Raw genomic sequence first — 22,635 nt, forward strand, 5'->3', positions numbered from 1 at the left:
TGTTGCACTTATTACTAATTCTCCAAGCTCTCTTCCCCACTCCTCACCGACAACCCCGAAAGAAATAAAGATGCATCTGTGTGTGTGTCTGTGTGTTTACTCTTGTTTCTGACCTATTCCTGTACGGTTGCACCTGGAGTAGCCAGCCTCCCAGGAGGGATGTGAAAGTAGAATATTCTGTTGAGTTCTTGACTTAAATAGGGGTCCTGGCAGTGATGACTAAGAGCAAGGCTCTGGGATCGTTCTGCCTGGGTTCAAATCCTGTAATGTGGGACGTGTAATTTACCTCTCTGGGTCTTGGTTTTCTCACCTATAGAATAGGCTGATAACTGTATATATGCCACAGGTTTATTATGACTAAATAAGGTGATGCAAAAAAGAGGGTCAGAGCCACGCTTGGCACTGAAACAGCGCTCAGTGTTAGCTGTTGTTATCATCATCATTATTGTTGTGTCACGCTTGCAGCATGACATTATCTACAGCTTAATTATTCACTGTTTGGCACGAGAGACTAACTTGGGAATTACACACAACTGGTGAATTAATATCCTGAGTACTTCCACTAAGACATCAGGCTAATAATTTTTGGTACTTTAGATAACCCATGATGGGTCCCAGAGGATCCTGAAACCAAGAGTCTACATTTTCCCCAGTAAGAATGAACTTTTTTTTTTTTTGAGTTTTAACTGCCTATCATTTAATGTAGCAGTTTCCACCACCAGAGACCTGTAAGCTAAACTAGAGAAGGCAGGAAAGTCTTACTGACACAGAAAATCTCTGGTTCCCCCCCACATGAGATAACACACGTGACTCAGATTGTAAATGAGACCAAGGACCAGGCAAAGATGGCAAAATCCCAAATGTACGAAGAAAGAGGGGCTGTCGCAGAGGAAGTTTAAAAAAAGCAATGTGCAATATAGAAGTTGATTCTAACAAAGACACCCAAATGAGGGTTAAAACAGATCAACTAGATGGTTGCCAACACTGTGAATATAATTAATGCCACTGAATTATGCACTTAAAAATGATTAAAATTGCAAGTTTTATGTTATATATATATTTCACATAGTGAAAAAGTAATAAATACACACAGCAAAAAAACTAGACAGCTAAAATGTATAGTTTATAATAATATTTTTATTTCAGAAATGTTTTTCCATATGACAGATTGCTAATGTCAGCTTAGTGTTTATTAAGTACCTACTGTATACAAGCACCGTGCTTGGAACATCATATTATAAGTAGCTATTTTTTATGTGTTAGTACTAAAGTGTTTATTACTGTTGATGAAGAATGAGATCATAGACAAAAGAGTAAATGGCCATCAATGCAGTCATCACGGTCTTGTGGACAAAGTATACCTGTCTTAGTTGAAAGAAAAGAAAATTGGCTTCAAAATTGTTTGAACGGTGTCTTCTGCTTTAAACACTGAAGTATGAGCCAACTAACTCCTCTATTATCATGATGATGGTAAAAGAACCAATATGTTGCTTTTTCCCATCTGGCTTGCATTAGTCCAGCCTAACAGCAATCACTAAAGAAGGGTGTGAATAGACAACAAAGTCCCCTGTAAGTGGCAGCAGATCCTTGGGTCACATAGATGGCATCAAGCTCGCTCACTGAGAATTTGTACAACTTCCTGGTTGCTTTTGAACTCTTCCGCATGTTTAGGGAGTGACTCTGGTTGATGTAAATGATCATATTAGAGTCTGTCTCTGTCTTTCCCCAGCTGGAAGACTAGAAAGAAAGAAAAAAGAATAAGAACAAAAGTAGTGATAGAACAGACAGCTTTTTATAGTGGGAAGAATAAGATAGGCAGGTTTCAATTTGATTAAACCAGATTTGGTGTAGCAACACTGAAAAGCTTTGGTAGACACAATAATTTATTGTAAAATGTAATATATATTTGGAAGAGTACATACATATAGTTTAAAGTATAATCACAAAGCAAACAAGTATGTAAATCATCTCCCATGTCAAACCACAGAACACTGCCAGCCCCTCAGAAACCCCACCCTCACTGTGAATTCTTTCTCGACTCCAACAGAGGTAACCATTTTGCTGGATTTTATAGTTACCATTTCCTTGCTTTTCTTTAGGGTTTTCTGTGTATGTGTGTGTGTGTCTTGCTTCATTTTATTTTCATTACATTGTAATATTCCACTGTCCAAATAGAAAGCTAAGTAGTCTTATTGGCTGATACATGGTTGCTGCTGTGAACATTCTTACATGTCTTGTTCTTGTGCTCACAGATTTCTCTCAGGTGGTGCTTCTCCTGTTGGTCAGTTCATCCCCACCGCCCAAAGGGTTCACAGATGTCAGGGCCCCACCCTCAGAGTGTGTGCTTCAGTGGAACTGGGGTGGGATCTGAGAGTTTACACTTCTAAGGAGTTTTTTGATGCTGATACTGCCAGCCAGGGCTGGGGACCACACTTTGAGAATGACAGCTCTAAGTCATGGAAAGAGATTTGCTGGATAAAGGGATAGGCATCTTTTCAGCTTCACTGATTAATGCAAAACCATTTTTCAAGGCAGTGTCTCATATTCCCACCCTAAGTGTATGAGTGTTTCGTTGTTCTGTTCTGGTACATTGTTCTGTTACACTTAATATTGTCAGACTTCAGTTTTTGCCAAGTCAGTGGATATGAAAGTTTCTCTTATTGTGGTTTTGATTTGCATTTCCTTAATTCCAGTGAATTTGAACAGTGATTGGTCATTTGGATTTCTTTTTAGGGAAACTGCCTATTCAAGTCTTCTGACCATTTTTCTGTAGATTATCTGCCTTTTTCTTACTGATACATCAATAGTATTAAATGAAAAGGCCACAATAAATTTTTCATTAATTTTTAAAACTTAAAGAGACCTTGGTATTGTTGGATAAATTCTTCCTTAGTAATAAGAAGAGCTGGTGGAGAAGAGAATTCTTTAGATAGCCTCTCTTTTGCAAATGACTTGAAAGAAATAAGTTAAGGACTTTTTCTCCAAACAGGCTACTACTAACTGTAGAGGCAAAAACCACACAGAAGAAATATCAGCATTCTTCATACATCCCACTGAAAATGTGTCTGTAAGCATAAGGCCATCCTTAAACGGTAATAATGCAACCGAAATAGATCATTCAAAGAAAGGAGACCTATTATTGAGGCCAACATGGCCATCGACACTTGTTAGTTTGCCTCTGAAGAACAAAATTCTGAGCAGCAAAAGCTTAAAGTGAATGAAATTGTATCCAATTCTCAATCTAATGAAAATACTTTGGGCTTTCGGCCAAGGAATAGATTTGGACCACGGATGTGACTTTTTTCAGGGCCTTAAATTTAAATGGCTGAATTATTTTTAAAGTATCATCCTACTCAGTCTTTTGGAATAAAAATGTGTTTTTTCAACTTTAAAAAAAAAAATCATTTCAACATAAGGACAGATTGCATCGTCTTTGTCTAGAAAAGCAGATACTTCATTCTAGTGCATACTCAGCATGGAGTAGTGACACCTATTACAGCCTCCCTTGACCCAGGAAACACACACACATACACACACACCATGCACACAAATACACACACACACACACATTATAGAAATAGTATACATACAAATGTGTATGGACACACACATACACACACACACACATACACACACCAGTATATTAAATGTACACATATACACACACACTCACACTTTGTGCCTGGAATACTTGAAATGAATATGCAAATACATCAATTTAGTATAAAGGATGTATCTTCCATTCTGAAAACACTAAATATTGTATCATGAAGACATCTGTTAACCCTCAGTTTCTCAACAAGTCAAGAACGAAGGAATCATTTTTTTTAATCAAACAATAGTTAATTTACAATGTTGTGTTAGTTTCTAGTGCACAGTAAAGCGATTCATTTATACATATATATATATATATTCTTTTTCATATTCTTTTCTGTTACAGTTTATTACAGGATATTGGCTATATTTCACTGTGCTGTCCAGTAAGACCTTGTTGTTTATCTATTTTATACAGTAGTTTATATCTGCTAATCCCAGACTCCTAATTTATCCCCCAACCCCCTTTCCCCTTTAATAACCATAAGTTTTCTTTCTAATTTGTGAGTCTATTTTTCTGTTTTGTAAATAAGTTCATTTGTGTCATATTTTAGATTCCACATATAAGTGGTATCATATGGTATTTGTATTTCTCTTCCTGACTTACTTCACTTAGTATAATAATCTCTGTCCATCCATGTTGCTGCAAATGACATTATGTCATTCTTTTTTGTGGCTGAGTAGTATTCCATTGTGTATATATATTATATACCACATCTTCTTTATCCATTCATCTGTCAATAGACATTTAGATTGCTTGAAGGAACCATTCTAGGGTTACTAGTTTATGTAAAACAATAATCTAGCAACTGAAGTTAGTTGCAAGTTTTAATAGAGGAAAAGTTTACATCAAATTGTTGTTTATTTTAAGAATGTCACACCTAAAGAATATATAAACATGTTTTAAGTGTTTACAACCACTTAAAAGGAAAGATACTGTCTCTTTCTCTCTCCCTCTCTCACTTGGTCTCACCCTCAATCTCTTACATAAAAAGGTAGTATTAATAGTAAATATAGATTAATTAAGAGAGCCACTCAGCTGGGAATGACCCCCCTCCTTCCATGAAAGTCACAATCAGGCTACTTCCCTAAAGCTCACCCACCTCCTGCCCCAACACACCTCAGGGCTCAGAAGGTGGCAGTGACCCAGCTGGTTCCACATGGGCCCAGTCAGCCCAGACTCTGTGTTCTCAATCCATTTACCTCCAGACTTCTTGTGCTGAGCCCTGTGATCCCAACTCCAAATCTAAATGTGGAGATCCTGCTTAAAAACACAGATTCATCTCTGACTTAGGAGCCCATCACTGGCCAAGTCCTGTTCCTCTAAGACTCTGGCCCTGAGGAGGGAGTCAGACCCTAGGGAGGATTGAATGTTATCAGCAGGACCTCCTATTCAGGATGCTTTCCTTCTGGGGCCTCCAGGGACCACTGCGGACCAGCTGTCTCTTTGAATGTCACAACTGTGGGGCTTGGAACCAAGAGACAAATGACTATCTATCAGCCAGGGTAGGTCCCCTGGCCATGGTGCCACCCTTCCCAGGACTATCACCAAGAACCTTGGCTGGGAAGCCTGGAGCCACTCACAGCAGTGTGGGCCTCTCACTACACTCTAGGAGGAGACAGAGGAGTGGCCTCTGTGCTGTGTCACAGTGTCTGCCACCCCACAGTTGCCTAAGGTCCACAACCCACTGAGGTATACCCAGCCATGTTCTAAACCCAAGGGTCCAACCCTCTTGAAGTCCACAGATCTAAGGAGGCTTTTCTTTTTAACTAGTTCCAGATAAGGTAGTTGCTAAATAGTTGGATTCTGGGTAAATGAGATATTGCATAAATCCAAATTAAGCCCCTGAACAGACTGTACTCCCAAAAGCACATTGTGTTAGGTGCTTCCGTCTATGCATTGTGATATTATTCTATGCCTATCGAATGACGGACTTGCTGAAGCAAAACCCTGATGAAAGCTATTCACAATTTAGCATTTACCATCGTATGGAAATGTCAGTTCCATCTACCAAAGAGAACATCACAGGCATGTTCAATATAAAATGCAAATACAATAGCTAAGCGGGCTGGATATGTCAGCTGTGTTTCATTTAAACCCATCACCTTGGCAGATTAAATGCAGTTCCAGAACTTTTTCAAGGAGATTCTGATGAAGTTACATCTTAAGTCAGTTTGACTGGATATGAGTAGAAGGAGAACCTGAATGGGAGAAGAATAAGACTGAGTGGGACATAAGGAGAAATGAGAGGTTCTGACCCATAGACCTTCCCACACCCAGTAAGAAATATTATTATTTCCTCAAGGATAAATATCAGCAATTTGTAGCAAAAACTTATCTCTTAGATGATGAAGTAGGTGAGGATCCACCAGTCCCACCAGGCTTGCTACCTATTTGTATGACCCAACTCAGCCGAGCAGAGGTGGGCTCAGCCTGAGCTGTGATGCTGGCTCCAGCTTGGTGCTTCTGGAGCCATTTGGCCCCCAGGTCCTTTCGCTGTACTAAACAGTAGGAGACCCCTCTCTCCTTTGACCACACACTCCAGACTCTGACCTCAGCTTCCCCTTTAAATTCGTGCATACGCCAGACATTGTCTTGCTGTTGCCACCGTCCTGCTGGATATGACTTCTTGCTTGAATGCCACATAATCCATCATTGCATGGCACCACCCAGTTCCTGCAAGGGCTGCTCCAGGACTGCCCTGTCTTGCCTCCCACCCTACACCAACAGAAGGTTTGCTGGCTCCTGGAACAACCCACTTTGGACCCCCACTCAATAAGACAGGCTTGGTGGAAATTAACCAGCCCCATACAGTTTGTCCAGCACAGTTCTCTTGTCCCATGATTGCACAATCAGTTATAAGCTTTGGGTGTTACATATCCAGCAGCATTCCCCTGTGGGCTTTTCCAAGGGAGCATCTTGCAAATTTCCATATTGAGCTGCAGAAATAATTGATCCTTTTTAAAAAGACCATTCCTTCTGTAGCTTCTGTGATCCTTTTTGCTTTGTCTTACATTAACATGCTGCAAATTTTTATTCCTTGATAGCTATTTATATTTGTAGTTAAAAAAAAAAAAACCCAGAAAGAAATCATGCTTAATGTACCTGCTCAGAAATATTCTACTTGGCTGTTGCTCAGCAAGCACTGAGCCTTCCTGCCAAAAAAGAGAGTAGCCCACAGAGTCCTGGTTACCAGGCTGTTGGGGTGAGCAAGGCGGGGGTGGGAGACAGTTGACAGCTGTAGAAGGAGGTTCTAGAACAGGAATCTGGGCACACAGGACTTGACTGCATAGTTGTGAGCTGGGCTCCAAGAGCTGGGTTCTCCTTTTGATTCTGTCCTAGCTGGCAATGCGATGCTGTACTGACTGAATCCTGCCCAGTCAAGTTTTTACTCTACACAGTGAGGATGTTGACCTACAGCAAATTTTTAAACTCCAATCTTTTATGTTTCCATGAATACACATTACCCAGAAGTCAGAGCAGATGGTTAATTAGGAACCTTGAAAATTGTAACAAAAGCCACAATTACAAAAATCTCTTTTCATACTGTTTTCTGCTGGATTTGAATCTCAGCACTTGACATAACATTACCTCATTTATTCCTCACTGTCATTCCTGGAGGCTGGTATCATGGTCCCTATTTCACAGAAGAAGGAACAGTTCTCAACATAGTTAACCAATTTCGTTGGGATCATAGCAAGAATAATTAACAGAGCAGAGATTCCAATCATCCAGAACCAACTCCAAACTCACTTGTAGTAAGACACTCCAGCACCTCCTCTCATTGTCTAAAATTTTGCCTGTTTCTCTTCTCTTCATACTCTGAATTCCTGATTGACCCCTTTCCTGGCCTCTAATATGCAGGTGTGTCTTTGCTTATGTGAAAGAGGGACATGGTTTTAGCACAGAGTTCTGCACCATTCTTTGCACCAAGATGGGAATCAATAAGACAGCAAAAACAAATTTCTGGGCAGCTGCTTGCAATGTGAAATTTAAGTGAAGATATGACCCAGAGAGGCCAAGAAGAATTGTTATTAGTTCAAAAGAATAGCTTTGTAAGACAGTCACGTAAAATTCTCTTCATTCAGGCAAAGATGCCTAACATGAGTCAACTGTAATTTTGCTGAGGCCACCCTTGAATCATAAACACTGGGTAGAGGACCATGGGAGACTTCTAGCTGGCAATGGAGTCTAAATGATCTCCCAGCCTTTGCATCTCCATGATCTCCCAGCCTTTGCATCTCATCATGATAAACCGGTTGTGTTTCTTTGAGAAAAAGGCACCACCCCAACACCAACAATCAGACAACTTCTAGTGAGTGCCAAGTATTTATGTGAAGGGTTCCAGTACAGTCAGTCCTTGTTATTTACAGATTCCGTATTTGCAAATTCACCAGTCACTTAAATTTATTTGTAAATCCCAAATCAATACTTGCAGTACTTTCATAGTCATTGGTGGACATGTAGAGAGAGGCACAATTTTGGAGTCATCTAATGTGCATATCCCAGCTGAGGCTGAATGAGGCAACACTCTGCCTTGTTTTAACTCTCATACTGTAAACAAGTATTCTTTTCACCATCTTTTTCGTGTCCTGTTTTTCACTTACTGTGCTTTCAGTTCACTGTTTAAAATGGCTCCCAAGCAGAGGGCTGAAGTGCTCTCTTGTGTTCTTAAGCTCAAAAAGGCTGTGATGTGCCTTTCAAAGAAAACACACGTATTAAATAGGTTTCAACCAGGCTTGAGTTATGGTACTATTGGCCATGAGTTCAATGCGAGTGAGTTAACAATGTATATTAAATAAGGTGTCTTTAAACAGTAACACACATAAAACAAGGCTTATGTATTGATCAGTTGGCAGAAATATTATGACCAGAGGCTCAAAGGCACCTAACCCTGTATTTCCTCTAGGAGCAATGGTTCAGTTTTTACTAATTCAGAGTCTATGGTGACTTTATAGAACATAAGTACCAAGAATAGTAAGATCCAACTGTCTTTGCAAATTTAGGAATTCCTAATGATATCTGGAGATATTTCTTGGGACTGCCAGGGGGATGGGGGACTAATGATCTCATGCTATTTTCTGCTTCATGGAAGATGAAGACTTATAAAACTATCTTCATTCCTCCTTCTACAGTGGGTAACTTTTCTCACTATTCAACTAGTATTAATTGAATGCTCCAGAATCTACTGCTGCTGGAGGTATGCAAAAGAAGCATTTAGCAGTCTCTGACCTCAAGGGTTTTCACCTTTCTTGGGAAGACCAGGGTTAAGGTGGCAGATGCAGTCAAAAGGAAAGTGGAAACATCTTAGAAATGGGAGGAGAACAAGCTCTCAGAGGTATAACCTAAGGGAAACAGGCTATTTTTCTAATAGTAACCTTGAACTGTTAATTTAGTGTTTCCTCCCAGGAACTCCGCAAAGGAAGTTCAGCTTTAGCCAGAGCTTCTAATTAACTCCAAAGTTTCTACCACATCAGCAAACACCTAAAGACCACCCCAGCGTTCATTTCTCACCTGACAGAAGTCAAAAAACTGATGTAAGTGAGAAGTGCACCATAGGAAACCCTTTTTTCACTATGGGAAATGGGTTGCTGTATTTCCCTCAGTTTGATTATTTTGGGAAGCCTATAATCTTACAGCAAAAAAAAAAAAAAAAATAGTATGTACAATACTCAGAATAAAAATAGTAATATTAATTTATTAAGCACACAGGATATACCAGGTCCTGTGCTGTGCTGGGTGCTGGGAACACGGATAAAAGCCACAGGCCCTGCCTTTAAGTGTCTCACAGTCAGAGGAGAAACTGATCCTGTAAAGCTGGGGTAAATGCCATGAGCGAGGGAGATGGGGGGCTTGCGGCAGCACACGATCCAAAGTGGGAGACTTGAGAGGGTGAACAATGCTTCTCTCCGGAACAGAGTCTTGAAGGGGAAGAAGGAATTAGCCAAATGAAGAAAGTAGATTTGAGCATTCCAGGAGGCAGGACCGTTGTGTAAAACCTTAGAGGCAGGAAAGAGCTACGGGTGTTGAATGACCTGGCACATAGAGTGGGAAGTGGAAGCGGTTGGAGAGAGCAGGCTGGGAAGATGCAAGACATAGATCGTGAGGAGCCTTGAAGGCCAAGCTAGGAAGATAGAAGGATTTCACAGAGGCAAGCAAGATAATCATCTTTGCAAAAAAAAAAAAAAAAAAAAAAAAAAAAAGACCAATGTGGCTAGAGCAGAGTACACACACAGAAGGGGGAGGTAGGGGGTGAAAGGGCAGAGGGGTGAGAAATAAGGTCAGAGTGAGAGTCAGGTAGAATGAAGTCTGTTAAAAATGTGAATACTTGGATCCCACTGAAATTCCAATCGTCTTTTTTTTTGAGATTATAATTGACATATAACATATTAGTTTCAGGTGCACAACATAATGATTTGATGTTTGTATATATTGTGAAGTGATCACCATATTAAGTCTAGTTAGTATCCATCACCACAGTCACAAATTTGTTTTTCTTGTGATGAGAATTTTTAAGACCTATTCTCTCGGCAGGTTTGAAATATGCAATACAGTACTATTGACTATGGTCACCATGCTGTTCGTTATATCCTCATGACTTACGTATTTTATAACTGGAAGTGTGTACCTTTCACCCCCTTTACCCACTGTATCTTCATTGAGAAATGAAAGGTATCTGAATATCTTAAATCCTTTTAGGTGATTCTCACTCACAATAAAGGTTGAAAAGCATTGATAAAATATTCTGAAGCCAAAATAATAATAATATTAATATTTGCACTTTCTATAGATCAATTAGAAGTAGTACAAGGAATGCATTGTGTGTTACAAGTCACTGAGGAAATAAGCCAAAAGAGGAGCAGTCGGAAGAGAGTGAGAGAGGGAGGTTAGATAGCAGTCAGGAAAGTAGACCTGAAAGAACTGGAAGAGTAGTTGGCAGTGGGAGGGGAGAGGGGTGCAGAAGGAGGAGCAGATTTGGGAATGCTGATGAGCTGAGTTTGGGGTGCCGTGGGCCAACAGCCGTGGAGAGGTCAGCAGGCAGCCAGATATCTGGGGCTGAGTTCAGGAGAGTGGTTGCGGCAGGAGATGATAATTTGATGATCAGTTCATAGATGACTGTTGAAGCCAAGGGTTTACATTTGCCCAAAGTGAAATATACAGTTGAGAATGGGAGAGAGCCACAGAAACTCTCCTTGGGGATTAAAAAGGAAAATAAATCTGAAATTGATGCCACCATCAATGAAGGAGGAAATCTAGCCTAGAATTATCATGTCAAGAATGGCAGAGGAGAAGAGTGTCATGGAGGAGGGAGTGGTCAGTGGGATCCAGCTGTGCGGAAGGAAAGCACAGTTGGGCATTAATAACTGAGCAGTTAAAGGGGGAAGTAGAAATGAAAAGAGGGTGCTCCGTGCAGAGATGCAAAAGGGGGTGAAGAAGGAAAGACAGGGCACATGTAGACCAGCCTTCTGGTGAACCTGATTTTCCAGGCAAAGAGCAAGGAACGGAAAGTTAAGAAGGGTTTCTGCCACTGCCAGTTGGCACTTGATAGTGGGTTCTTAATTGCTGGCAGGATACAGGGAGCATTTTCAAATTGCACATGACTACAAATTACACAGATGACAAGACGAAAACCTCGTAGTGAGAGAGCAAGGTGGGGGAGATGAGAGAGGATCGAGAATACAGGATGCATTGGGTCAGGGGTTCTGAAGGAGATTTTTTTTTGTCAGAACCTATAACAAATAGTAAAATGGCATCAGGTTAAGACTCAGAAGACCTGTGAATGCCTCTTACTAGCTTTCAACCTTAGGCAATTTCATCACCTCTCTGAGCCTAAGATCCTCATCTATAAAATAAGCTAAGCACCATCTCTCTTGTCTTGTGGTGAGAATTAAACAGGATCATACGTGTGAAGAGCACCCTGGAAACTGGAACACCCTGTGTGACTGTGGGAGAGGACGGGCCCTCTGGCTGCCCTCCACCATGTGCTGAGGTGCCTTTTCCTGTTGAAGTTATTCCAGGTGCCATGGGAAAGCTTTTTTCCAAACTACAGGCAGGATCTCTTTTCTAGGGATTTCTCTTTTTTTTTTCCTACCCACCTGCGATGAGGAGTTCTGTGGATAAATCAGAAGAGAAATGGTTTTAAACTTTTTAACGTTAAAGTAGATCTAATCACTTATTGTTTGAAAAATTGATGGAAATACTCATGAAAAATAGTCAAACATATTTCTTCCTAGAGATTTAATCTTCCCAATTACAACCTTTGTTAAAAAAAAAAAAAAAAAAACAATCTTTGCGGAGATCACTACCTTAGATCAAGATGACATTACACCCCGCCTGCCAAGATGCCAGTGACCAGCAGGCCAGACAGATATCCGTTTCCTTCCCCTCTTGATTGTTTTAAATTATCACTTCCCTCTTGGTCCAACAAAACACACATTCCCATGACATTTGCTGTGCACTGGCTAATATCTATATTTTAATTAAAATATCTCACAGAAAGACTGGGCATTTGAAAATTATAAAATTAAAAACAAAAACACCTTGTAGTAGTTATTTTAGACTAAAATGAGGATTGCAAACTGGCATCCTGTAGGCCAAGACTGTCCCCACAACTAGGCTTTATTTGACCCAAAGATTAAAAAAAAAATACTTTGAGCCAATATTTCAAAATTGATATATTTTTATATTTAAACATACCAATGTCTGCTACCTTTGGAACACCAGAAGATCAGGCAACACAAGGCAAAGCCTTTATTCCCCTAAATAAAAGTGGGTGGCTCTGTCTCTGGTTCATCCCAAGCCCTACTCTTCCCTATTGCCTCCTCAGGCTGGTACCCACAGATTCCTGGAGATTTCAGAGTGTATGACTCCTGGCTTAAAGCCAAACCAGGACAATATCATGGAAGGGGAGAAGTTTGTTTCTGAGCACAGAGTGGCTAAAATAAAGAAAAAGGAAGCTCAGATACCTGGGGTGGAGTGCCTGATTCTTAGCTCTTAGACAGCATTCAGTCTGCTTTAGTATTGGGCTCTACAGAAGTGGAAGTTAAATCTTTCCCTTTGTGTGCTTTTTTGCATGATAGAGATTAAGATAAAAGCAACTACTTCCTTTGGGAGAGGTTTAAAGCATAGCCCAAAAGAAAACTTTGTATTACTTCAAAAGCTGAGGCAATTGACCAAAAGATTGCAGAAGGCTCTTCCTACCATCACGAGGTCAAGAAACTTTGATAACCTGTGATGGAATGGAGAGACATCTGGTAGACTACACTTTACAGTTCAGAAGATAAAGCTCATTCTAAGTTTTATTAACATAGACATATTGGCCGTGGCTGGTTTTTGCCACATAGAAGAGATTCCCAAGCAGTGCATTCTTGGGCTCTCATCAAGTGGTCTGCTGTCTGTGGAATTTCCTATTCTCCAGCCCTGGAACAGAAAGCAACCCCCACCCCCGGCTTTGGCCGACATGAGATTTAAAGAGGATCATTTGTTTTCATTACAGCCCCTTGAAGCCCTTCCTTCCCTCCTCATTAATGAATTTCCAGTCTTTCATCCAAAAACAAAAACAAAAAAACAAACACAAAAAAGGACCTGACAGAGGACATGGTTAAGTGGCTGGCGCGCATGGCGATGCCAGTTTTAAAGAGGGGAGACAGCCATTTACTGATTGCGAGGAGGGGTTGACGTCCTTGGTTAGTATGCTAATTTCCTCTCCTGCATTTAACATTCAGATCAGGTCTGTACAGGCCCTCCAAGCGGCAGAGTCCAGGGATGGGTGGCTGTCTGCCTTGCAGCATTGAACATTCTCTGCATGAATTACATAAATGCCCAAACATTCTGTCTGCTCCTACTTCACTCTTTTCCTCCCTCTCAGAGAGACACAAAGACACAGAGCCACACACATGCAAGCACACACACCACGTAAGGCCATCACACGCAGACACACACACACACACACACACACACACACACACACACCCTGCAGGCACAGGTCTATATGAATGCTGAAGAAATGCACTGTAAGGTGCCCAAGTCATCCACAACTGGCTCAATTCCTCCTCCTTTGGGTCTCCTAGCCACAGTTCTGCAGGATATATTTTTCCTGCTCAGGAAACTTGCAATGTATTGGGGAGTCTGAAATAAGGATGCTACGTGAAAGGTAAATCCCCAGTGAGAAGGAGCACATCTTATCTATTGACCTTCGGTCCCAGAAATCCTCAAAAAAAAACCCCAAAACAAAAACAAAAAACCACTCCACTCAGGTGTCAGGGAACCAGATAGCTCAGTTAACTGAACACCCAGAAAGAAGATCCAGCTCATTTTATTCCTTGGGGTCCCCACTTTATCATGTGTGTTTGGAACCCTATGTTCAAAAGGTCTTATTCATGGTTGGTTTTGGACTCACCAAACCACAGCTGGGTGACAACAGAAGAGGAATCCCAAACTAGCTCCCCACATGGCGGTCCAAATGGCAAAGACAATCACCTGGCACGTTTTGCCTAAAGCCAGTCAACGGAACACTGAATTTCCTCAACCTCCTTTTCCCAGCATATTTCTATGACGTGGCAGCAGCTTCCTGGAGACACACAGAGAATCAGCAGCTCCTCTTATCGGAAGGCACGTTTAGGGGTTGCTTTGATTAAACTGAAGCAATTTTGAGCAAGCAGGAACTCCAATTAAAAGGAAAATTAAAAGGTTGGTTCTCATTATTTGGTTTGGTTTGGTTTGGTTTTCTCAAAGTAGGACATGACTGTGTGACCTGGCATGCCATGGTTCCTTCCTCTGGACACTCTGGCGGTCCCCGGTCCTGTCCCCTGGTACCCACACAACATTCCATTTTCGGCTGAGGAACCCCAGGCAATTCCTGTGGAAGCTTCCGACAGGAGCGATGGGTGTTTTCTCCCAGCTGCAGACTTGATTTGCCTCGATTTTTTTTTTTTTTTTTTTTTTTGGCTCTAGTCCAAGATGTTTTCCTGTCATCATTTCACTGTCTTTTCCAGTAATCCCTTCTTTAAACATTGCCAACAATTAGTCGATTTATCTCCGCCACCACCACCCCCCACCCCCATCTCCCCGCAAACACACACTCCACTGAGCCCCATCACTGTCTTGTTTTGCCTTGAAGTCTAAGAAATTACAGCTTCTCATTAGCTGGAGAGCACGTTTGGAACGGCTTTGTATTTACTCACTTAGTAAGTGATGCTGGCCGTTTTAATTATTCTCCCTCCGCGTGCCATCAGAGAGCTGCGAGCAGTTCCAGTCAAGCCAAGCGACTGCGCGTCCTCCGCCAGGCAGTTGGAAGCAATCGTGCCTTTACCTCACTGCTGCCGCTTTCTTCCTTCCCTGTCAGCCAGCCAAGGAATCCCCCCAAAGCTCTTACGTAGGAGATACCAAAACTGTGAGTCACTTCTGGCTCCCCGGGCAAAGAGAGTCCAGGGCACGTTGCCGGGAGCAGCAGACCCAAGATGGGGGTTTCCTGCAAGCCACCAGGAGCCCTTCGACCAGATGTCCAGCCATCGCTTGGGTTTTCTTGCTATTGCTCCCTCTTTCTCCTCCACCCTCGTGCGTTCCTTCGTTTCCAAGCGCTTTCCTCTTTTTCTCTTCCTTTCTGTGCTGCCGACAGCCGCAGACCCAGCCAGAGCTGGGTCCCTCTCGCCTTCTGTTGTTTTTTTTCTTCCCCTGCAGCAGGCTTTGGCTGCTACCTCTGCGAGCTGTATCACCCAAGACACACGACTCACTCACAATGAATAATCAATACAGATATTGATCTGTGGAAAATGTTTGTAAATTCCTGAAAGGGAATCAGGAGCAGGGGGCAGGGAGGCTCGTGGGGGACGACGCTGAAGGGCTGGTGGCGGGAGGATTGCAGAACTTCATTTGGATCCAAGGCTCGCTGGCTCCGAGGTGACGGTACCGGAATGCGTGCGTGCAGACGAGGGTGCGCGCGTGTGAGGGCGCGTGTGACGAGGGCGTTCTGTATTCCCCTTTCTCTACAGCTGCTTCCCCCGAAGAATCAAGAGCCAAATGGTCGGGAGCCCCCGTCAGTGCCATGTCTTGGCTGCGGGCCAGCACTGTTTTGTTTTCATTATCACACGCTACTTTGCAATTTGCATAAATACAGGGTTATTTTTTATCGTGTCGCCCAAAAGATAGGAAAAAAAAAATTGAAGTCTTTGTTGTGTGCAAGTGGGGCTTGCTGCCTACTCCTCATGGCTAAGGATTTAGCGTACGTAGAGAGGGCTCTAGAAGAAATACCGGCAAAGAAGTGGTAATCACAGAGAGAAAAGAAGACAGGAAAGACAGAAAGAGAAATTTAAAGATAACAGCAGGGCATTTGGCTTGGTGGAACCCAGTACTAGGGATACATTTTCCCCTATGGAGAAGTGGTAGTGCCTCAGAAAAGCAAAGAGGTAAAGACCGTCAAGGCTCAACCAGCGCCCTGTAGTATACACACATCAGTTCTCACGGCTGGAATGAGCTATTTATCCTTGGTGGGAAAGGGACGAGGCGCACTGAACACAAATGTACTTTTTCTGCCCTCATCCAAAACCTAGACAGATGGGAGCGCATGGAGTTGCTCCACGCCGTTGGTTTCCAGCAGGCGAGCAGTTTCAGACTATGGTTTTTTCCCCTCTTCCCTACAGCTTGGGCAGTTGAACCGAGTCTCTGGGAGTGCACTTGCCCTAGTATTGAATGGAATTTACATCCCCTCTCGTTGGCTTTTTCGCCTTCAGGAAAGTGGGTACAAGGGTGTCTTAAGCTAAATGACAAACAAATTTTGGGTGACTCTTCTGCCTGCTCGGAGCCCTGGCTGCAGAGAAGAGATCTCCTGAAGTTATGCCCCCAAGTGGATGGCAGGATGCTCACGTGTCCCAGGAAGTAGCACCTCATTTCAGGAAAAGCTTCTAGCTCTCTCAGACCATTGGATGATCCCTGCCCTGCCAGCTTTGATTTCCTGTCTTTTCACCTCTCCCCCACTCACTGTTTCTGTGATTTGGTAGTAAACCTCTTTGGGATCATTCTACTCTTTTCTCCCACTGTTCTGTCTACCTCCTCCTGGCCTGGTGACATAGGGATGCGTCTCCTATGAGATAGCCATCTAGAGTAAGACCTCTCCATGAGGATTCAATTCCAGCACCCCCTGTCCTGAAAGGAGCTGTCCGCTTTATCAGCCAGCTGCAGCAGCAGGAGGAACACGAATTTTTTTTTATTCCCTTTCTGGCTTCTGATTAGCTCCAGCAATCCAATTAGCAGAGGAATTTATATCACACAGGCTGAGGTGCCCCTACTCATCACGGCAGCTCAAACCCACTCTTAAATTCTGCCGATAGTACATCTTCCTGTGACATGGATTAATTACAGCACCAAGCCTTCCCGAGTAGGTCTACCCGTGAAGGTATATATGAATATCAGAGTTAAAAAAGAATCAAAAAAGGGATGACTTTTGTGTATCACCACGGATGCATGAAGTCTGCCTTGTGCATATTCTGTTCTACACACTGTTGTTCTAGTGTGTATCCAAGAGGCCAAGTGGGCCAGAACCGAGCAGTATGGAGGATTCAGAAGTGGCTAGATCATGGCTCACCTGTATATTTTCTTCTTCTCTTTGAGATATTTATTATCAAACTTCAGAGCTCTTAGAGACTGACTAATTTCCTGCCTCTAGCCTGTACTTCCCCCAAAATAGTTAAACTATTTTAAATAGCTCCGTGGAGAGAAATGACATTATATTCATTGGTATTCCATTCCGGTTGGGTACCATCGTGATATTGTTGTATCCTTGCATCTATCTACAATTTCATTCTAAATCTATCCTTACATTCATCAATCTCTAACATCTATCTATCCATTCATCTCGTTATATTCAGTATGTATCAACTCTTTATTCTGCTTCCCAGTCATCTATTCATCCATGTGCATCTAGCTATCCATTTTCTAACCATGTATTGATCTATGAATATCTTTCTATTATCTGTCATCTGCTTGTCTATCCATTTGTGTCTCTATTAATTCGTTCATCTGTATTATCCATCTATCTGTTTTTCTATCTATTCATTAATCTATTCATGTATCTATCCATTCAGTCATTTGTCATTTGCTTATCAGTTACCTTTTTACTTCGTGCCTTTTGTTAGCTATGATCTTAACAGAATCCCAGGTTCACATTCTCAATCATTTTTAAGATAAATAAAGTCCAATTTCCAAATGAAGTCTATAAATGCTACGTACTGGTTATCTCTTCTCTAGTTTAAAAGTGTCTTGTCGACTAAAGAAGTAAGTTAGTAAAACATATAATTTTAAATGAATTAAAAACTACAAGGAAGATATTTTGTCCTGGATTCCTGGTACCTTTTTCTTACTTAATAAAAGTATGCATTTCTAAAATTGTGCTCAACACTGGAAATTGACACAACATTGTAAACTGACTATAACTCAATAAAACAAAATAAAAATAAAAATAAAATAAAACTATGCATTTCTACTCCCTTTTAAACCATGGCTTTAAAAGAAGAGAATTACACATAACATCTACACATAAATCTCACTCAGGTTGCTAAATCTACCACAGAGAGATCGTCATGCAAGTGATCTAATTCAACTAGAGCTAACTTGAGATTACTTTCATCATAGAGCAAAGCAGATACTAAACCCTAACATGGTATGTGGTTATACATGTTTGGATTTAACTTGTATCCAGGTAGGGAGTCAAGCAGCAATTTGGGAACTAAAAATAGACTTTTTTCCCTTATTACTTTTATTCAGAATTTATTCAACCCTTGAGAGTCAACACCTTCTCAAAGTGACCCTTAGTTTGTTAGGTCCAAAGACAGTGGGCCAAGTGAAGCATTATTGGGTTGGAGGGACATGTTAGTGCATGAATCTCATTTGTTTTGGGGACAGAAACTACAGTTTGTTGCTGTGAGGACTGAGGACTTTGGCTGGCTTTTCTCTGTATTTCTAGGGAATCACCTCCCAAACAGGGGCCCAGGTCAGAATCCTTATCAAGCAGGTGATCTTGTCTCTGACAGCACTGGCCGTCTAATATTCTGGTAGTTTCTAGGCAGTATTATCAGTTAAAGAGTCAAGTTTGGGGTTTTTTTCTAAGTATATTGTATAAAGTATATACTTTTTTCCAAAGTGTATTGACAAAGGTAAAGCCCATGAAGACCTCATCAGCCTCAAAGAGCAGACAAGTACCCAAGCCGTGTGTCCTTCATAAAAACAAGGAGATGAGAACCACCTCATTCCCCTTCTCATGTTATTTCCATTTGTTCCATCACCATAGCTTTCTGGATTCAGTTGCAATCAGAAATGAGATGACATGATCTCATGTTCGAGTCTTGGTTTTTTTGTCATGCTAACCAGGGCCAACTTCTCCATGAGGCACAGTAGATGCAGTATCTAGGGCCCACTACACTTTGAGGGGTCCATAAAAGTGTTTTGATTTCTTTTAAAATCATTAAAAAGGTGAACTTTTTGATCAAAATGATTTTAATACGGACTATTAGTATATTCATCCTTATGCCAATACAATTAAGAAAATAGAAGTTTGAATAATTTTTCAAGGAGAAAGGAGCTCATGAAAGCAAAAGGACCCAGGGCCAATGAACATGGCTTTGACATTAACCAGCCTCTTGTAACTTAGTTATGCTCAAAAGAGCGCAGTGGTTAAGGAGCCAGACTTCCTGGGTTCAAATCCTGGCACCACCACTTGTTAAAGTCATTTAACTTCTCTGGGTCTCACTTTCTTTTTTCTTTTAAATTGACGTATAGTCAGTTTACAATGTTGTGTCAGTTTCTGGTGTACAACATAATGTTTCAGTCATACATACACATACATATATTCCTTTACATATTCTTTTTTATTATAGGTTACTATAAGATATTGAATACAGTTGCCTGTGTTATACAGGAACGACTTGTTGTTCATCTATTTTTTTTATATATTAGTTAGTATTTGCAGATCCTGAACTCCCATTTTACCCCTTCCTACCCTCTTTCTCCCCTGGTAACCATGAGTTCGTTTTCTATGGCTGTGAGTCTGTTTCTGTTTTGTAAATCAGTTGATTTGTGTCTTTTTTTTTTTTTTTTTTTGATTCCACATAGAAGTGTGAATCTCACTTTCCTTAGCTGTAAAATGGAGATAATAATAGTACCTAATGCATAGGGATGCTGTGAAGATTAAATGAGATTGTATATGTAAATTGCTTAGCACAGAGCCTACACATAATGAATGCCCAACAATATTATAATAACTGTTATTATTATTGTTGTCATTTTCTCTGTGATGTCTGTTTTAAATGTCTACCTCTCTGTAATTTAGTGGCTATGAGTAAATTAATTTTTTTTAATTTGGAAAAATAAGATTGTCTTATAGTCACCATGAACAGAAGAAAAATGTGATAATTGAAATTTCCTCTCTACTCTGGAAATCAGTAAATTTTCTCTCCTAGGAGTAGCAAATTCTATTCTCTCTCTACCTGGAACTAGGTCTTTATCCTGTATTATAAAGCCCCTCTAATAAATCGGCATCATCTCTATGATCAGGGATTTGATTCTTTCCTAACCTAAAACAATCCTGCAAAAACCTTATTAAGAACCACAGGTTAAAAAGAATATTGTCAAAACTTTCTCTCTCTTTTTCTCTCTTTACTTTATTATCCCCTCATTTTTTTCGTCATTTAACTCCAATTATGAGATGCTAAGTGCTTTTGGAAATTTCATTGTTAATATCTTCTTACAGTGCTATTAACGTAAATCAAGTTTAATAGTGTCCCAGCAAGTGTAAAAGCAATCAAAAATTCAGTACTCACGAATCATTCTGTAATTTCAGCATAAAATGTTAATAGAAATAATATCCAATACCATAAAATATCAGTAAATTCAACTTTAAATATATCTGATGAATTACTTCGCCATCCTATAGCATTCGTGGAATATTCTAGTATGAAGTACTTAATTGGCCGCGTCATACCTCAGTCACGCTCAGGCCGCCCGTCTCCAGAAGTCCCTTCCTCTGCTTCCCCGCTACTAGCCAATCTGGGAAGAATGGACAGCTCAATGACAGGCATTCCTTCATCCCAGACAGACTGAGCTATTTGGCCTTAAGGAAAAATGACGCAGGATCAAGGTGGGAAGTACAGTCAACTTGAAAGAATTCAAATTAATGAGAACAAAGATGTTGCAGTTCAGCTCTAAGAATATTGATCAGTAGCTGCAAGGCCTTAGCTCCGTGTAATCAGCAAAGATGGCTAAGATAGAGGCCCTGCCCTTGGAGAGTTCACATCTCATGAGACAGGCCAAGGCCAAGACACATATGACATATAGTATTTCATGCCCATCAGTGAAAACAACTCTCATGTATGCCCTTAGGAAGGTTCTAGTGGAACAGGAGTTGGTTGGTTAATTTTAAAATTTGACTAAAGCAAGGAAACAAATATATATAAAATAACATGTACTTTAAGTGTTTTGAACTTAAAACAGCATACGTCTTTTTGCATGAACAACCGCCGCATTGCTTCTGTCTACAGCATCCAGCCTTTGAGGTAAAGGGAGAATTTAAGGCACCCAAGAGGCCATCAGTGCAGAATCCTTCAGTTATAACTGACCTATCCACATGGTAATTTTTAGCATCTCACCTGAATGTTTCCACTGAGTTAGTTTAGCTGTCTTAGAAACAACTCTTTTTGCACATGTATCTCTCTTATTTATATTTTATTCAACTAAGTTACAAATTTCATGAACAAGAATAACTTCCATAAAGAGGTTTGGGGATAAATGCAACTAACTCTTAGGAAGGATATAACTCACCTGGACTGCTCAGGTGCTCCAGGGTATAGGTTATGACCTGGGACCACATGGGATGTGTGGGTATCAGTCAGTAGGGCTTCCAAAGGGCATGGAGATTGGGGGTCAGTTCAGCTAATTAACGAACTGAATATTGCTTAAGGAGTTCCATAAACAGAAAGGGTGAACCAGAGAAAAAGAATATAATGTTGGGTCAGAACAAAGATCCACATGGGCCAATATTCAATCTATGCTAGGACTGGATGATGTAAAACACAGTGTTAATGGTCCATCTGACATCAGGGATCAAGTTTGTGTCTTTAATAGCTCTAATTGAGCAGATTATTGTGGCTCTGACCTCTAGACATTTATTGAAATCTTCTTAAACCTGACTTCATTTATAGCCTACAGGGTTTCAGGAAAATAAATCTCAAATTTTTACTCTCTATTCTAAATGAATAGTCATACTTTTTGTATCTGTCCTAAAAGAGCTTTCCTTAAGCCAGTACATCCCCAAGAGTGGAATGCATATCACGTTGATGGGGAATACCATGTTTGGAGGTATACTAACAATTTTTTTTAACATTTATGCACCTATAAAAATGTAACAAGCATGTAATCTCATGATTTCATGGATATTGTCTCTTAGGATGAGGCTAAATCTCTTTCAGTAAAATCCTGAGTCTATTGAGAGAAAAATCTGGAGTCACAATGGAGGTGGTATAGGAAGAGGACAAAATCATGCAGATGACAGTCAAATGACTGACGTTTAGGAAGGCCAGCTTAAGCTTTAAGGGAGATCTCTAAGTTCGTGAATTCTATGATTCAGCCACTCTGCCATTCAGTTTTTTCAGGTAGAAGATTCTGGAAGTCATAGGTAGTCCCTGTTCATGTGAAGCAACTCAGCTTCCTGATTTTGTGCCAGTTTTCTGTACCTTGCTGTTTTTGTCCATTTGATTGAAACATTTGAGCTTCCAGTCACAGGCCTATCTCAAAAAAGACATCTTAGAGATTTCTTTTAAGCAAACAGCTTTAGGTGGTTGGTGCAGCCTTTCATCATCCTGCCAACGTGGAGTCCTTTTTCCTACAAATTAAGACTCTGTTGGCCACAGTGCTGCAAAAGCTCGTCTTTCTGCCCAGGTCACAACCAGAGATACAGTGCCAGGCACTTAGAAACAGCACTTGAAGAATATTGCTTGTTTGACTTGGCTTGTCTTGCTTAAGTGAGCTCTGCCTGCTCCTCCTGAGTCTGTCCTGGG

General features: G+C 40.9%; 1 long non-coding RNA gene across 1 annotated transcript; it reads right to left on the minus strand.

The window, feature by feature from the left end:
• Nucleotides 1–1,857: 1,857 nt before the first annotated feature.
• Nucleotides 1,858–21,082, minus strand: LOC116665796. The gene is made up of 3 exons (XR_004322486.1): nt 21,072–21,082; nt 16,886–16,890; nt 1,858–2,016 (listed from the first exon to the last, which is right to left on the minus strand). It is a non-coding gene; the product is annotated as an uncharacterized LOC116665796 (long non-coding RNA).
• Between the last annotated feature and the right edge of the window lie 1,553 nt (nt 21,083–22,635).

The sequence above is a fragment of the Camelus ferus genome, chromosome 9 (genome assembly GCF_009834535.1).
Source record: "Camelus ferus isolate YT-003-E chromosome 9, BCGSAC_Cfer_1.0, whole genome shotgun sequence".
Taxonomy (NCBI): Eukaryota; Metazoa; Chordata; class Mammalia; order Artiodactyla; family Camelidae; genus Camelus; species Camelus ferus.